General features: G+C 34.2%; 1 long non-coding RNA gene across 3 annotated transcripts in view; it reads right to left on the bottom strand.

The window, feature by feature from the left end:
• Window positions 1-17,285, bottom strand: part of LOC137860494 (uncharacterized) — a 565,043-nt gene that overhangs the window by 370,634 nt on the left and 177,124 nt on the right. For all 3 annotated transcript variants that reach the window (XR_011098942.1, XR_011098943.1, XR_011098944.1), the window contains exon 5: window positions 16,116-16,244. This is a non-coding gene — a long non-coding RNA (uncharacterized lncRNA). The remainder of the gene's footprint in view (window positions 1-16,115; window positions 16,245-17,285) is intronic.

The raw sequence follows: 17,285 nt of genomic DNA, 5'->3' as shown, positions 1-17,285 counted from the left end.
AAACATATACACAGGACTGGAGCAATCCAATTTAACAACTTAAAATACATCACAAAATACATTCACTCTCTCTATTCACAAAACAGCCACACTGCTTTAAGTTGTGTTATCTCAGCATTATTACAGCTGTATTGTGGTTAAACCACAGAACCAGCACAAGCTGTAAAATGGAGTAACAACATTAACGTATAGCAAATACTTATTTGTGCAACACCACAGGATGCAGCTTTTCAGCATGCATTCTCCTGGCATTTAAGAGCACCAGTTGTTTTATGCTGGAACTGTCTGAGAAAACTGAAGAGAATTCACTGTCAAATTCTCCACAAATTAGACAGTGATTTCAACTTTCCATCCAATTCTCAATATTATTTTAATACTAAAACAGTTATATCTCACACACACAGTCTTCTGGAAGTAAAGCACTGAGGGCAGACAGAAGATGAGTAACCATATTGTAGGATATTTCTTATGACAAGCGTTTTGGGTCTCAGACCATTTCTGTTCCATGCTTCTACTGCAGATAGAGTAATGAGATGCTGATTACCAGGGCCCCTACGTGTTCTGTGGAAAGCATAGGATGCAGATCACATAACACTGCTAAGGTACGTGGGTACTTCCAGTGTTCTAAATATTGTGCCATTTTTCCAAGTGAGAACAGAAGTGTAATCTTCCCAAATGAACTCCATCTTAAGAATGCTAAATCTTAATTTAGAAGAAATTAAGAAATGACAGTTAAATATTCTGTGTAGATAAACAGCACTCTATAACATTACTGTGAAACACTTCAGTTATCAAAACATTATCTGCTACAATATTCAATTCAAAATAAAAAAGCAAAACAAATTGAAGGTTGAAAACATGCTTTCATGTGAAAATAGCTGAAACATTCCTGCAGAACATTCAGCTTTTGAGCAAATTATTTTCTAGTGAGAAAACTATTTCATCCCATACATAAGAGATCTGTATTTATTATAGAGAAATAGATCCATGAATATAGGTGCACACACACACATGCACTTTTAAACTTGTTTTTGCCTTAGCTCAAAAGAAATGATCCTTAAACATTTTCAGCAGTCATTCAGACCCAGATCTCAAGCCAGATAAATCACTGAATCTCCACAGTTCTAATGGTGCACTATACACAAAAACCTTATCACCTAAATAAACTACCTTTTCAACAGATAATACCAAGATTTAACTCTGAATACCTACGTAGTCCCTACCAAAACCAATAACATAGCATTTTTTAACTGAGAAAAAAGTATGGATCTTGAAAACTTTGACAAACATGATACTGTGCTGAAGGAAAAATCCATCCCTGGACAGAGAGCTAACATAAGGCCAATATATTGCCTAAGTCTTCACATAGTGCTTAAATGATGCACAGATGCTATGTATAACACCAAATGAGGCCTGGCACATATGAAAAAATATAAAACGGTAAATAAGGTACTAATTCATCTTCCCTGGGGTCATTATATCAACCTGCTTAGTAAAGCATGCCCTTTGTCTCACTGAAATCTGATTCCTTCTTCATGAAACTATTTTGTAGCTACATAGAAGCTATATATTAAGTACATTGTAGCTACGTATTAGATCACTAAAATGTGGATTAATTTGCATTTCCTTTACCTCATGTTCTGGAGGACCATCTTAGACTGAGAGCATCCAGAGGAGGGCAATAAAACTGGTAAAAGGGCTGGAAGGCATGCCCTATGAGGAGAGGCTGAGGAAACCAGGGTTGTCCAGTCTGGAGAAAGAGTCTGAGAGGTGACCCTGTTGCTCTCTGCAGTGTTCTGTGGAGAGGAAGCCCAGAGGGAGGTGCCAGACTCTGCTCCCTGGGAACTAACGACAGGACATGAGGAGAGTGTACAAAGCTGTGCTGGGGAGGTTTGGACTGGGCATGAGGAAAAGCTTCTGTACTGTGTGGGTGGTCAAACACTGGAACAAGCTTCTTAGAGAGAGAGGTGTTTGATACTCCATGCCTGTCAGTGCTCAAGAGTGTATTTGGATTGCCCTCAATAACATGCTTTGACTGTTGGTTAGCCCTGAAGAGGTGACACAGTTGGACTCGATCTTTGAAGGTCCCTTCCAGCTGAACTATCTCTATTCTTTTCATTTTTTTCAGTATTTTCTGTTTTATTAAAGAGGTGCATTCCACAGAATACATTCGCTTCCCAGCTAGAGTTCACATTCGTAACTATTTACATACAGAACTAAAGCTAGATATTAAGCTGCAACTTTCTAGCATTAAGTATACAGATATTCACCCATATCATCATAACTTTGTTACTTTTTCTCCATCTGTGTTCTTCATCATTAGTTTCACCAAATTACTTGTAATTTGTAATATATGGATCTAGTAATTCAGTCATAGTTATCTCCAGGGCTGACAAAAAAACAAATTTTCAAATAATACTTTAAATATTCCATAACATATGGATTTGAAAATACTACCTTAAAAAACAACCAACCAACAACAACAACAACAAAAAAAAACGAAAAAAAAAAAAAAAAAAAAAAAAAAAAACACAGCAAAACAGTGCTTTTACCTTATCTGCCACATTTCCTGCATACTATACAGCCCAAGAATACTGAGATGACTTTCCTGCTACCAATCTTTACTTCCTTACTAGGTCACTTTATTAGATATATATATCTATTCATATAGATATATATGTGTGTGTGTGTGTGTGTATATAAATATTGATAAGACACACATAAACAGTATGACAAGTTCTTTTATCTAAATGACCTAAACAAGTGTTGCTTCTGTAAATGACTGAAAAATGTGCCTCAGACATGCAAATTCACTGTCATAAAACCTTTAAATTTGCATTATTTTCACAGTATGGATCACAATTTTTGATGTAACAATTTCATATGAATTAATGCCATAACTTTGCCGTTACTGGACATGCAAAACAACAATTGTGATTGCTATTGTCTGATATCAAAATATTGAATTATCATAGAATCACAGAGTATCTGGAGTTAGAAGGGACCCATAAGGATCATCAAGTCCAACTCCTGGCACCGCACAGGTCTGCCCAAAAGCTTAGACCACGTGACTAAGTGCACAGCCCAATCGCTTTTTAAATTCAGACAGGCTTGGTGCAGTGACTACATCCCTGGGGAGCCTGTTCCAAGGCTTCCTAAAGCTTATTGCTTTCCACTTCGCAAACTACTCTGGACTTATTCAGAGTGCAAAATAAGGGATTTACACTCATTTTACAACTGTGTAAACTGAGTAGCCCACAGCAACACCACTGAACTGGCTAAATATATCTATTTAGAAAAAGAAATATTGATCAGACTTAAGGAATACACAGGAATGTTTATAACTTGTACAGTTGTAAATTATTATATTTCTGTTATTTATCTACACTGGAATGACTTCGATTTTCCCTTTTATTTATGTTTTGAATTATGCACATTAGCTATTTCATGCAACTAGTAGAAGATCACATGAACAATATTTAAACAATTGCTACTAGTAAGGAACATTATTCTCAAGAATATGAGTGTATTATCTGCTTTGCATCATACAAAAAGAAAAAGATGAAAGCTGCACATAAAAATGGAACAGCTATCTCAGAAAAAAGTTATTGTAATAGAGTATATATGATTTTTCTGTTTTATGATTGTTAGATTTTTTGTTTAACCTGCTGTTCTCATACAAAAATTATTTACACATTATCCTAATCCATCTGAAGTTACTTTATATAAACTACATAAGTTCTAAATCATTCAGTTTTTACTCAATTGAAAGAAAACATCAAAAATCATATTTAGTTTTAGAAGGAAAATACAATAGTAGTGTGGGGTTACAATTAAGCTCTATTCAGCCACAAGAAGGTAATTATTATCATTTTAACTAAGTTACTTAATTTATTATTTATTTTAGCTTCATTGCTGAAGTCCAACAGCCCTATCAATTTGTAGTGTTGCACCGATTAAAAAAAAAAAAATTACTAAAAAAAAAAAAGTATATATATATTCATTATATATCTACAAAAAAAATAAGAATGAGCAATTCCAAAAGGTAAATTCTATGTAAAATTAAAGCTGTCATCACCAATTTGATTAAAGTAATAACATATCTGAGGTAAGAGTTACAGAATTTCCCAGTAATCTATCTTGTAATAATATCTGCCTTTTAAATCACCTATTAACTTTCAAAAAGTTTTCATATTGATGTTTTTGGGAATGGAGCTTGGCATATATTCCTCATAAAACCTCAGTTATTGCTAATTTCATGGTGAAGAAACAGGCAACATTTTGTTATATATAAAAACAAACTTGTATATCTTCATTTTTGTAATTTTGCACACAAAAATAAATTTGACACAGTTTCAGAAATAAAAATATATTTTTTTCCTTAAATTTGTAATTTAAATATTCCTTTTGAAATTTCCTTGCAGACTGGGTGTCCTGTGGTTAAACCACAACACTGGGACAAAATAAAAATGATAATAATAATAATAAAAAAAACAAGCCTTAAAATCCTTATGGAATAAACACATTTGATCCACACTCAAGTAGTTATTTGCGATAATTTTACTATTGAAGTTGGATCCACTTTGGCAAGTAGAAGAACATTACTTTTCCACATAATACAAATATCTCTCACTATTTCAGTTTCTCTGAAGTGTGGAAAAAATCCTCTTTCAATATCTTTTCATATACAGACAGAAAAAAAAAAAAAAAGGATTCTGTGATTAAGATGGGAATCATACGAATTGAATAGATCTATAACAGGATTGCTAAAAATATTAAGCAGGCTAAGGTATAAACTACATCTGAGCAGACTCATTTCAGGAACCAAAGGAAAATATTGGTACAGCAAAACAAGATGAGAAAGAAAGAGTAGAAATCAGAGACTCATTCTGTTGTACTGAAAATCTTGTTATGGGCAAAAGGAAACACAGCATATACACACACTCTAAGTTCTGTCTATATTTGTAGATAGCCACCTACATACACACATATATATGGAAAAACATATTTTAGTCTAATGAAAATTTTAGATCTAATTAAAACACATAAATCAGTCCTTGCTTGAAATGGTAACAACAATGCTACTCTACACTGACTCTAATGTAATCCAGAAAAGGCTCAGCAATACAGTTACAATTATTATGGGGTGTGGGGAACAAGAAATAAAGGCAAGCCCAGGTAGCACCAAGGCTCCCTTTATCCTTTTATGCAAAACATAACTTCAGCATAAGCTGTTGAGGAAATCAAGAATTCCAGCTTTGTACTCACAACTTTTCCAACTTACAACTCACACTGTATTTTTCACCATTATGTTTGCTCTTACATGCTGCATTAGTGTTAATATGGCATAGACCTATCTCAAATTTAAGGATGACAGTCAATATATTTTGGAATTCATAACTCATTCATAATGTAACATAAACCTTGAAACTGACTCTCTTCACAAGTCAAAACATATACACAACAAGTGAAAGCACATTGAGAAGTGTTTTTTTTTGTTTTTTTTTTTAAATAATATTATTATTATTTTATTAAAATAACAATACAGTATTCCAAATAACTGAAATGAAATGTACTGAATATATCTAATCTAAGGCTCTTGAAGGCTTAAATCTAAATTTATAAAAACAAGTTATTTGGTTGCACGGCTTTAAAATATTATTTCCAATAGACATCCACAATATATATTCAAACTAAAGCTTTGCAACAGATATCATCTGTATTTCCAGTTTATACAACTCGCTTACAAGGAACTAAAAACCAGAATCTGTAGCTGCTAGCAAGCATTTATTCTTCTTCAATAATAAATGAAAGGAAAATACTAATCAACACAATTTGGGAATGTGATGTAGATAAAGCATAGCAGAGAGAGAGTTAATTTGGAAAGCACAACTTGCACATAATCTATCTTTTGGTCAAATATGCCGCCCTCAGAAGTTCTTAAAAACACTTGTTTGTTGTTATTTTTTTAAAGCTTTGTATCACTATATGTAACATTATAAATAACATTACCCAGCTGTGGAAATGATGTATAGAAAAAAATATTGTAATTATGTCTGTTTTTAGTGTTGATAAAGAAATAAAGGGAAGAAGTTGTGGTCAAAACAACTCTAAATGGAGGATATGACATATGATAGCCATAAGGGATTTTTATGCCTGTTGTAGTTTGACCTTGGCAAAGCAGCAAGAAATATTTATTTAAAAAAAAAAAAAAAAAAACTAAATCCTATCAAAGGAATAAGAAGGTTCTTGCGCATTGTCGAAAGAAATTTTCCTCAGTAGGGTGACGGAAAGATTTGTGTAAGTAGGAATTCTAAGGTGAAATCAATGGTCACTGTAAATTTTTAAACTTCGGTGAGACTTTTATCACATGTATGTCTCACAGCTGTATTTTTAGTAAGGCATTTTCTTTGTTTTGGCCTTCAGAATTTAAACAAACATAGAGGTAGTCCCATCAAGTGTAGTGGGAGGGTGTGCAAAGGACATAACTAGGGCATAAAAGAGTATCACTGTACTCTGGTACCAGAATTCAAAGCTGCCATTTATAGATTTTTTGTCTCTTGCTTGTGTTATTATGGAGATACCATTGGCATGTATCTTAAATAACATAATGATGGAAGTCAACACTAACTCAAACTTGGGTTTGCATGTAAAAGCCATGCCAAGCACAAATGAAAGCTGATCCTGTGCCCATGTACACAGTATGACATAATGTGAATCAGAGTTCTCTTCAAATTTTGAAGACTGAGGGGCTGGACAAAAGTACCTACCTAGACCACGCTTGTCCCATTTTCTCCAGGCCCTCATTCCTATTTTTCAGCCATGCTTAAAAGTTCCCAGGAAAAAAAAAATATATATATATGTTTTTAACTTACACCAAAAAGACACCCCTAATTTATTTCAACCATTTAAATATTTATTTTCTTTATAATTTCTTCTAAAATATCTAGTTGTACTTGTGAATGATCCTTAACATCACTTTTTATTTCATGAGCCAAAAGAAAATCAAGTCTGTTGTTTCAGTTTCCTGTTCTCTTGACTAGTTACATGTCCTCTTTGAACATGTCAGAGCATTCATTCACTTTTTTCCACTTTTGTCTGGAACTGCTGACAGCACTTACAATAAAAAATGTTATTATTAATACCTTGAGATGTACCTATGATTTGCATGTGGATGATATAAAAGGAAGAGGGAGATTAGACCAGAATCATAATATTGCTAGTGGAAATTCCATCTCAAGGAGTCATCCTGTAATTCATCTTCCTCCCATCTCATATATGTATTATTTGAAAAATACTGTTAGCTTAATTTCTCAGTAATATACACCATGGTTTCTTCTGTAAATCATTTTGATAGAATTTATTCACAGAAATGTTACTTTCCCCCAAATGAGTCAAGTGGGTTTGTTTATTATTATTAAGAGATTAAATTACTAAAGAAAAATAATGTAAATCAAAGCAAATAAACTATTACATTTTAAGTCAGATATATAGATTAACGTACAAGTATAATATAACGTATTTGGAAAAATGTTTGCAACATAAGGCTCTGTAGGGACCCACAAAATCTTTAGTCAAGCTGTCAAGTCTAATCCAATATCTACTATTTACATACAACTCCTGTTCAGATTAACTGCCGTCCATATTTGTCCATATTTGGGTCCAAATTTTGCTTTTGAGTTATCTATAACCTAGATTGATATCTGTCTGTAGGGAAAATACAGACGCTTTATAGTTTTTCTTAAGTCAGGAGCTATTGACCTTTATACAGCCCACAGCATATGAATTCAGAATTTTCATTGCATATATTTTCTTCACACTCTAACACTCTAACAATAGTTCACTAAAAATGACTTGAGTTTACCCTCTTCATATTCTGTCTACATCTCTTCCATCTTTGACTAACACAGATTTATAAAACAACATAAAAATATGGGCTTGATTTTAAAAGAAGATATATACCCCCATTGAAGAAAATATTCCAGGAAATACATTTAGTTTCTGGTGTGTTTCTTTGTTTGTTGCTTTTTTTTTTATTATTATTTATTTTCATTTTCTATACTTTAGGTAACATCTACTTCATTTTTAGAAAACAGAATTACCTAAATACTTTTTTTTTTTTTTATGTGCTCAATACTTTCTGTAGAAAAAGGTGCATCTCAAAAGACCTAATTCATCAAATAGATTTTAAAATCCAATCAAACCAAACACTAAGCAGTGTGACTCATTAGGCCCATTTAGCAGTATATGAAATGCTTAGAAATGAAGGAAAAGATGAGGGCAGTGACAGGACGATATTATTCTTGTACATATATGTATATAATACAGAAAACAAAATGCTTTATGCAATGTTTCCAAATAGCACCCTATGTAGATTAGCCAAACTGACTGATAAAACAAAAACAACCCAAAAGGCTGTTTTTTCAGAAGTGATTTTTTTTTTTCTTTCAGATTGGAAGAAAATGTGTTTTAAAGACATATTTTACTCTTCAAAATAAACTTATGCTATCATGACTTAGGGGGAAAAAAAGTCCGCCTAAGAGAAAAAGAAAATGGGGTAGTCAGGTGTAAAAATGATACTGAAAATAGTGTTTTAAAAAGCAGTATTCTTTGTTCTCTTCTATATGTTACCATAAAACTCACTAAGATCAATGGCAGTTCTTCATAGGGGCCTAGGATGTTTACAGGTGATGGCAATTTACGCAGCTTGATATAGGTAACTGCTGGGAAAAATTCCTGGAGCCATTCAGATGCAACATGTTATCTACAAAAGATGAGGCTTTAATACACAGTAAAGGATTAATATCAGTATCTTACAACATAGTGCAAATAAGAATATTAATGCCAATGTAAATGCGGTTTCTGACATTTGGAAAACAACTGCTTGACACTTGAACCCCCAGGTCAGTTTTATAATTTTTAAGAGGTGCCCAGAGCTGATATGCAGTTATTACAATGTATTTGCTATTGTGAAGCAAAGATTAAAAGAATTTTTGCAGAAAGTACAGTTAAATTAAACATCAAAATACTCTTGTGCTGCAGAATTCAAATGGGTCATATGTGAATTACCTGATTTAAAACAAAATCACACAGTAACGATCTATAATTTGCAAGGAAGGACATTACGACCAGCAATCAGGTATATTCTGCAAGAGCAGCCATTGACCTTTGGGCTTTTCCATAACTCACCAGATGGGCTGGGGCTCCACATTGGTGCAATAGCACTGGAATTGGGCTAGTAGTGAAGAAAAGGTCAGAGTGATTACAGGAAGATATATGCGTGATTGACCCATATTAGCAGAAAGCACTCGTAACAAAGAGAACAACGCTCTTCAGCACCCAGCAGGAGCACAAGAAAAAAAAAAATAAATCAGTTTTTTCAGTGGTTTCTCTTTTTATCCTTTTTCTCTAAAGGCTACACAAAACAACCACATTTGAAATTAGATGACTTTTAATTATAATAGTTTGTTTTACCGACATAGATATACTCTCTCACTTGGCTGAATATTTTTAGAACTTTTCATTCATTATTTTATTACTATTGTTCCCTTAAGATTGTCATATTGAATTCTAGTCTCTGAAGTAATGAATATTGTAATTAAATCTTGGTTAAAGGTAGTTCACAGCCAAATGCTGCTCATTTCTTCCAAGCATCTGGTTGCCAATTCAACTTCTAGTTTGCTGGCTTTGATGATTCTCTGACCCTGATAAAGGAACTTTTTAATAGAGCTCTTAGCAGCTATTTACATGAGAATATAAGTGGAGAATAGAACTAAAAAAAGCCAGCAAGATATTAAAGTTCTCATGGCTTTTACCACAGAGCCATTTTATTTCACACATCATACTTTCTTCTCCTTCAGAATAATCACAAGGGTACAGAAGTGAAAACAGGTGGAGTTAACTAAAAAGAATCTGTTTATTGCCCCCAAAGAGACCACAAATTACATTAAAAGTTAGATTGTGTCCTTCCTAATCCCATGGAACTCAGTGGCAGTTCTATGTAAAGCACAAGTGAACCCTACCTACTATATATTCATGAAGTTAGAATGTGAATACCTAAATTTAGTGGCAACTTTTTATGGAGATGCTGAGGAACAATAACCTTATTGTATTTATATTGTAACCTGAACTTATGTCACACTATGATTAACTCTTTCAGGTGCCATGCCATTTAATTCTTTGTTTTATATCTTGGACAAAAACACATCAGAACAACAGAACTAGAAGGGACATGGATTGTTCTGTAACACAGGGGTGAAAGGGGGCAAGAGCAGAACTCTAGGCAGACAAAGGCCTATGTTGTAGGTGAGCATGGAGAACCTCTGACATCAAGTAAATGGAGCATGTGACTAGAGGATTTTGAGATGAATGAATGAAGAGAGGAGCTGCAGAAAAGGAGGTTCATAAGAAATGAAAAAGCAGATGAGATAGACTTACTGTGTTGGGGGACACAGGCTAATCAAACGGGCCAGGGTAACTGTCCTCGTATCAAATGTAGTTCTTTCCAAAGCCTGGACAAAACTCATAGTTTCATCTTTCATCTGTCAGAAAAGCTCCACAGAAAATTAGACAAAGACTTGAATATCCCACCCTGTTTTTGCGAGGAGCCTAATCAGAGGGACACAGTATTATTTACTTTTCTACTGTGGCAGACCATGTTTTGGAACATACCGCTAAAACCAGCATGTGCACTCTCAGAAAACTGCTCTGACCTCAACTAGAAGTCGCATTGCACTACACATGTTCAAAACATGACTGCACCTTGCACATACATGTACACAATGGAACCATAACAGAGAAGGAGGCAGAACAGGTTCTCCCGCCTCCAGATGACATATGTAGGCATAATTATCCCCTGGCTGTACTCTTTCAACTTTGGTAGCAGACTAAGAGCCAGCTGTGTAACTCTGGCACCAACAGTACCTCCCAAATCATGAGGTGGGGGTAATTTCTGCAAATTAGACATTAATTGTCTATTCATCTTCTAAATACATATATTTGTGACGTGTAGAAGAACTGAGTACTTACAGCTTCCAGTAAAATAAGTGAAAGAACTAATCGTTGAGACTGGAGACAATGACACAACAAACTTTAAGCAGGCCCTAACTGTCTTAAATGTAACAGTCAGCACTATCGGATACTTCTGACTTTTGTAGCTCCTGATTTATAAGGTATGGATATCGCCAGCTTTTTGAATGAAAGAGGGACTGGAGAAATGCATCAAAATTAACCCAGAACTTCATCTTTCTATCGACGAACACTTCAAAAATTAATTCTGTCCTGACAGTAAAGCTTGAGTAAATAAACTCAGAGTGCATATAGATCAATAAGACAGAAGCTAATCAGTGTCGTGTTTTAAGTGGGCAACTCTTTGGACTAAGCAAAACAGCAACATAAGGAAAAAAGTAGTATCAAACCATAGCCTGACAGGTGAGGTTGTAAACTCTCCATAACTGAAAATATCTAAGAAAAGGCTAGACCATTTTATTTATTTATTTATTTATTAAGAATACACAGTAAAGTTGATTTAATTTTGGGGGCCAAGGCAGAAATTAGAGGTGATATTCCTATGATTTTATTACTCAAGACTGTACATACAAGTAGGTTGAAATATACAATCAGTCTTCTGTCTTTTGCTACCTTCTGAGCGATCAACATCATTAGAAAAAAATTATGTCCCACATTTATTCTTTAATTGAAAAGCATTGTTATTTAGGAAACAGAAACTAGTAAGTTGACAGTCACCCTGCTTACACAGAGACAAATATAGATGAATATTTTAAAAATACTGTTTCCCCTAAGCAATTTTAAAATGCAACCTGCATATTTAGGTAGAATATTTGCTGTCTTACCAACAAGAAAATGGCATGTAAGTAAGCACGCACAGAGCAAAGTCTCCCAAGGTTAAGCAAAACATTTGCAAACAATAAGGCTTTACATGTTTCAATAAATGCAACTGTAAACTTTTAGAATAAAACATTATGTAGTCCTGCCAAAATCTCAGATAAAAATACTACAGACATTAATCTTCATATTAAAAATACCTTTCAAGTAACACTAAGAATACGAACAATACCCTCTCCTGTTTTCCCAGACTATACACTGATTTTTCTTTCACTGGCCACTTATTCATGCCTTGCAAAGAATGACATGGCACTGTAATATTACCAATGTAAGGCTTATCTTTCTCTGATGAAAGCGTATCTCCACAGGTGAACAAATCAACAGGTTAAATCATCATGTTCTGTTTTCCAGCTAAAAGTATATATATATATTTCCATCCTTTCATAAACAGTAAAACTTTGCAACAACCTAAAACAAGCATTAAACAAGTAATGGAAAACAAGGCCTTTCACCTGCATGTTCCTTCCTACTGCTAAGAGTACTTACAGAAAACAGAGCCTGAAACCAACAAATACATACCTGGAACTTAAATACAACTTTCCTGTACAATGAAAGACTTACAATCTACACTGTTCCTTACAAGTAAAGCTACTCCAAAATGAAATGGAATTGCCTCCTATGCACTGATGTTTGCAGTGCTGTCAGAAAGGATCTGAGGTTTTTGTTTCATTTTGCTTTATGCGAATCAGCCTTTTGAAATGCATTTTTTAAAGGTGTATGTTCTGCTTAACACAAGTGTTGTGTAAATACAAACAAAACAGATGGACTTCACTCATTCTTTTCTCAGCATCAACTTCGCTAATCTCGTCTCCATAGGACTTCTGAATTGTCTTTGGAACAATGATACGGAGAAGTATGAGTTATATAAATTGATACCATTAAAAACAAACAAACAAAAAGAAGTTTTTAGAGAAGATATTCAACTAGGAGTTTTGTGTTTCAAGCAAATTAAGGTGCAGAAGTTGTGGTTTCCAGCCTTGGAGATGTTACTCCAAGGTGTCAATGGGACACTTGCCACAAGCCCACAGATACTTACTTACATAACAGGATTAGCTAAATAGCAAATCAAGCTGTGTGCATCTGGCATGTGGCACTGTCTCATAATGGCACTGTACCAATATTTCTGTTGTGTTTTATTACAGGCAGAGATATCTGTGCTGTGTATAGATGTGATACCTTTTCAATACTTCCATGGTACTCTTTTCTCTTACAAGCATATTGATCTTTGTAATAACTTCAGTATTTTGCTAAGGACTAGAGAGAATAAAAGACTAAAAGTAGACCTCTACTGAAATATAAATAGCCAGTATTAGTTAGCTGTATTCTTTCAAATAAATACTATGGAAAAGTCTATAGCAGCTGATGGCTCGTAGCAGTTTGTGGCAAAGGTCAGAACTAACTATAGGCAATGAAATACATACAAATTTTTGAAGAGAGATTTACTGCCTGGATAGAATAAAGGAAGAAATATGTAGGACCTTAATTAATATGCACAACTAATGCAAGGAATCATTTCATTTCTACATTTTACTTATTTGTCTTGTTGAGATTATAAATTAAAATTTTATGTTGCCTAACATGTCCAAACATTTTAAATAAAAGATCTTGAGTCTCAGTAAAGTAAGCAAATACTACCCTTACAGGCTTAATATATATCCACTACTAAATGAACAAACCTTGGATTGCTCAGATTTATTGTATTTTGGTCACAGAGTAGGTACATCACCAACTTCTAGGGTAAATGTCATACGGTCATGAGAAAACTCAAGAGAAAGAAAATTAATCCACTGTAGGCACAAATAATTATAAACCCAGACTCCTACCTTTTTTTTTTTTTCTTTTCCAAACTCCAGAAGGGGTAGAAGTTGAGTTTTCACCCTAATTTTGCATTCATGCACTTACACTTTGAGATTAAACAGTCTACTAAAAGATCAGAATAGGAAGATGAAAGATTCCCTTTATTTCATTCATGATTTTCTTTTTGAACTCTTTCCAATAGAACCCAAAAGATTTTCATATCTTCTTGACAGAAGTATGACTGCCTTACATAGCATATATGAATTTCTGTATAACAGTATAAAGGAGAATTTCCTTTGATAGCAATGACGAAATTAAATTGGAACATTAAAACTACGCAAAAATATGGAAGTTGGGTGAACTGTTGACTTTTGAGTCCATGCCCCAGTTCAAAACATCTAGCCTTAGCCCAACTTACAGTGATAAGGTAAATATATATCACACATATTATAAGGACCTGAAGCAGTTATGCTTTCAAAGAACATTAAGAAAAATATGGTCCCTCCTGATACTAATGTTGGCTGTCTTTTATAAAGAATAATGAGAACAAATTCTATCCTGTCCTAGACCAAGTGAATATTCAATTATCTTGACAACTGAACAACAATATAATTATGAAAAAGCTCACAGCCCCTTCCATGCAATAAATAAAACAAATGATTTTTAGTTCAGTGCATAAAATGCTCTTAACAGACCCATAAGAAAGTGACCTAATAAGTCAAATAATCATAAAAATGACACTCAAAAAAAATCTTACTATATCTCTGATTTTTTTTTTCATGTTACTTTTTAACAGTTGAATACAATCTATTCAATTGGTTCTATGTTAGGGAGGGGAAGTTTCTTTTATCTTATTGTTTAATACATAAAATATAAAATCACACAGAATCACAGAATTTCTAGGTTGGAAGAGACCTCAAGATCATCGAGTCCAACCTCTGACCTAACGCTAATGTTCAGTGTACAGAATGTTTCAGCAATTCGTGTCAATAGAGGGCTTGAACAGTAAACCTTGAGTCTCTGATATCTGTGGGGGTTTCAGAATAACTGATAACTATTGTGACTATTGCATGGGACACTACGCAAGTCTCTGATATCCGGCCAAGAGATTAAGGAAAAGGGGAAAGCTGAAGGATGACTAAAAGACAAAGCTTGCAGGGGACGCTGCGCAAGTCTCTGACATCTGGCCAAGATGGACAAAGGAGAAGGACAAGGAAAAAGCCTGGGAAGATTACGAGCCTTCAGCATGAGAGACCCCCAGAGGGACCACCAGAGACTGATACGTATGCGTCAGTGGGAGGGTTCGGATTCCGGGAACTAGTTATAATAACCCTGCCTTTTCTAGAAGTAGTAATGAATATATATTAGCCTAGGAGCATAAAAACCAGCCACTTGATGTAATGAGTGTGTGTGTTGGAGGAGCCCAGACTCCCCATGCACTCAGCGCTGTTTACTTGCCTTTTATTGACCCCATAAATAAATCTTGTAAAGATAAATTGGCTCGGAATTTATAACATTAGGAATGCTCAGAATGACATCCTGAATGTTTTTCTGTTTTTTCTAATGTTCTTACACATTGTCTCTCACAAGACTAAATTCAATACAAAGTTTGGTTGCTTCTCTCCCTCATTGATAATTAGACTCCACTTACCTATTCAGAGCTTCAAAATACTTTTTTTGTCCTCCCTTAGTATGTTATATAGCAGAATTATTGCAAATAGCAATGTAAATGCAAAAATCTGAACAAGATTTGACACATTCAAAAACAAAACAGCAGTGTAAATGTAATTTAGAAAAAAATCTATTTGAAATGACAGCAGGTGTTGTCATTTGATCTACAAGCCTCTTGTAGACCAATATGACCTAAACCAAATATACCTTAAGTTCCCTAGACATCTGGGGGATATTTCGTAGGTGTTTACAAAAACGGAAGTTTCTCCAAACTTTTTTTAAGTGCTGGAACCCAGGCTCCACCACTGCCTTAAAATGCAGTATCAACCTTTTTTTCCTAATGATACAGTATTCTGTTATACTCCCTTCCTGCCTTCACCAAGATAAGGAAATAAAAGGGATGTGTAAGTATCCATTAGACAAGAAATCAGACCAAAAAGGAAAGCATGAAAAAGAAATTGAATATACAGCTAATTCAAGTCTTTGAGTTTTTGGTGGTGGGACTGGTGAGTCGCTGGAAGATAGTCACACTGGGTAGAAGCCTGAAGAATTTTATGCATTGTGCCCAAGGAAGCACATACCCATAAAACATTGTACCTATGGAAATCTCTCTTGAATCAGGAAAATGCTGAATTAACTGATTCTCTGAGAAGTAACCATTTCCACCTGGCTGAAACAATAGGCAAGGGAAACCTTAAACAAAAACGATCACGCTCAGTTTCAATTCCCACTTTGTTTCATACCTCAGGATTGCTTGACCAACATGCTTTATGCTTCTATCCTGTGTTTTTTTTGTTGGTGGTGGTGGTGGTGTTTTTTTTTTATTCTAGATCTTCATACTGAGGAACAGCAATGTATCTTTCCTTTTTCTCCTGTAGGAAAAAAAGTAGAGGAATTAAAATTTATTTCCAAGCCTTTCTTTTATTTTCTTTGGTTTTATTATTTACAAACAAGTTTGATTATAGATAAGTTTGAATCCTTTCTTCACACAAGATTTTTTTTTTTTATTTTTAAATAAGAGTTGAAGTTTTTTACGCAAACATGTTTACAAACGTATGTTTCATTATATTCCTCCACTGAGAAATGGTATATTCAAGTAAAGAAGAAAGTTTATACATTTTCTGTTACAGGAGACATGTACAGAACAAGAAAAATATATAACTTGTCAAACTGGAATTTGGGCACTATTTTTCCCAAAAACATATGTGCAATGGGAAGAGGAGGACATACTACATTTACAAGTGGTCAATTTTAGTTTGGCAATTCACATAAGCCATGCTCCTTTTAAAAAGGATGGTGAAAACATCATATTTTCTAAGATTTAAGAATGCAAAAGTATATCTTCCGTGAGATCATTCTTATCTGGATTTTGAAACCTGTACATGTACGTATGTATGTAAAATTTTTGAATTTCTTCTTCCATGGAAGTAGTAGAGAAATCACATTGGGGAGTTTGATTCATATTTCAATTTGCTGCCAGCCTTTGCAGAATGATACAATGCCTTATTCTGTGAACTCCATCTTCATTATAATATCACACTTGGGAGTCAAATGTTTTAATCATTACTGAGAATGTAGCAATTCAAGTGGTCATAATGAGATTAATAAAGCAAGAAGGTCCTTCAGATAGAACCTTATGTCATGTTAGGCCTTATTAGAAGAAAGTATTAAGCCAATACGTAATATATTCTGGAGGGATCATCAATAACTGTCATATGGTTGTTCATTAATTGTGATTCACTCCTTTGAAAAACATTTTTCTCCTAGAAAAACAGAGCCCAGTTTTAGGATGCTGTAAATTCATACTACCTTACAGCAAATTCCAGGATGACATGAATTTCAGGAAGGTTCCTGTAATCAAGGTGTTTGGTTCTGGGCAGGGAGGGTGAATGAAGTTGGGCACTCTTGACCTA

The sequence above is a fragment of the Anas acuta genome, chromosome 8 (assembly GCF_963932015.1).
Source record: "Anas acuta chromosome 8, bAnaAcu1.1, whole genome shotgun sequence".
NCBI lineage: Eukaryota > Metazoa > Chordata > Aves > Anseriformes > Anatidae > Anas > Anas acuta.
The sequence above is the reverse complement of the archived record's forward strand: the minus strand, read 5'-3'. Positions and strand labels throughout refer to the sequence as shown.